At 57.7% G+C, this 1,538-nt stretch overlaps 1 non-coding gene across 1 annotated transcript; it reads left to right on the plus strand.

Annotated features, from left to right (window-relative positions):
- Positions 1-549: 549 nt before the first annotated feature.
- Positions 550-620, plus strand: Tc00.1047053443541.10. Its single transcript, XR_008254461.1, has one exon. It is a non-coding gene; the product is annotated as a C/D small nucleolar RNA (snoRNA), TB8C3C3 (small nucleolar RNA).
- The last annotated feature ends 918 nt before the right edge of the window (positions 621-1,538 follow it).

Here is a 1,538-nt window from a genome sequence, read left to right on the forward strand (position 1 = left end):
GAGCTTTGGTTTTGGTGGCTGCTTCACGACGCTTTGCCTTGTGTGTCTGTTGCGGTTTTTCCGCGTGATGCCAAAGCGTTTGATGGGGTGCTTACCCTTCTTTTTGAGTCCTGCAGCCAGCCTTTTTGCTCATGGCGGCAGCAATGGGATTTTGCGGCTGCGTGTTCGTCGCACGTGTCGCATCTCCCGCTGTTGCTCCCTTGCTGTGTTGGTGGGGAGTGAACGGGTGACGGCGTCGGTGGAGTTGCGCCCCAGTGGGAGAGGGAAGGCACCGACCGCTGCTGAGTGCGACAGTCTTTGCTGCAGGTGATCTGACGGGATGACGTCACCGGTGTCACAGTTAACTGATATGGATGAGGGCCGCACTGCGTCTCCCTTCTCTCCATCCCCCAGCCTCCTGCAGACTGACGAACTGCAGGGCAGTGGCGTGATTACAAACCGGTCATCTATGAGCAAACAGGCCGCACAATTGACGTGGACTCTTGTCCCCCGTATCTGAGTGCCGCCGTACTTCTTTATTCGACCTTCTTGTGTGTGTGTTGTGCGCTTATGGTGCTGCTGTGTGTTGTGCAATGCCGACCCACGTGAGCGAAAACCGACGCTTTGACAGCTGGCAACTGGCGAATCCTCCACCCCTATTCCGCGTCAGCACTTTATTCTTTTACGCGCTCGATGGCTGTCGGTTGCGACGCCGCCATGCGGGTCTGTCTCGGCTCTTGTGTGTCTTTCACTGCATCGGGACTGTTCTGTGATGTAGCCATTCGGCAACAGGAGCGGTGCCAATGGTCATGTGCCTCCTCTTCGGGATCGCGCCACTCTGCATGGTGGTTGTGTGGGGCTGCGCGGGCGGTGGGAGGGCGATGGTGTCACTGGCGTGATTGTGGCGTCTGTGCTTTTTTGTGTCGGTGGCTGTACTGCAGTACGGACTGTCTGTGGCCGGATGCTTCTGCGTGCCAATTTCTTTATTTGCTGTTGTCTCTGCCCTCCTTTCCTTCGATCGAGCAGATAGAGATACTTTGCTTGATCAGCACAACTATCGTTTCAAGTGTTAGGGATTAATTGCACTATTAGGATAAGCAGTAGTGGGTTAACGATATATAGGAATTGTGTTACTGGATTTGCCATCTGTAGAAAGGGATTTGTTGGACAGGAGTTATGGTCGACTGGGCGAGTGCGACACACCACGGCAGCCCTGTTGATACGTGTTTGGGTCGGTGGATGTGTTCTGCGGTGGGTGCGTATCCGCGCGGCCGGCACCGCGAGCGGCGCAGGGCCATTGCGGCTGTGCGTGTGGCGCTGCTCTTTTTGTTGACGCTTGTGGTTGCGGCGGCGGCGTGGATGCCCGCGGTGCACGCGGTGATGTTGCGACTGCGGGGCGGCACGGTGGACAGAGCCATCACGGTTGGCCGCGCCGTGGACACGGTGCTGATGGACGGCGTGTCCATCACGAACGGTGTGGCTGTGGTGTTCGACGTGGCGGCGATGCTTCCCGGCGCGCTGCGCATCGAACTGAGGAACTGCGTGTGCTACGGCGGTGC

The sequence above is a fragment of the Trypanosoma cruzi genome, assembly GCF_000209065.1.
Source record: "Trypanosoma cruzi strain CL Brener chromosome Unknown tcruzi_1047053443541, whole genome shotgun sequence".
NCBI classification, from domain to species: Eukaryota; Euglenozoa; class Kinetoplastea; order Trypanosomatida; family Trypanosomatidae; genus Trypanosoma; species Trypanosoma cruzi.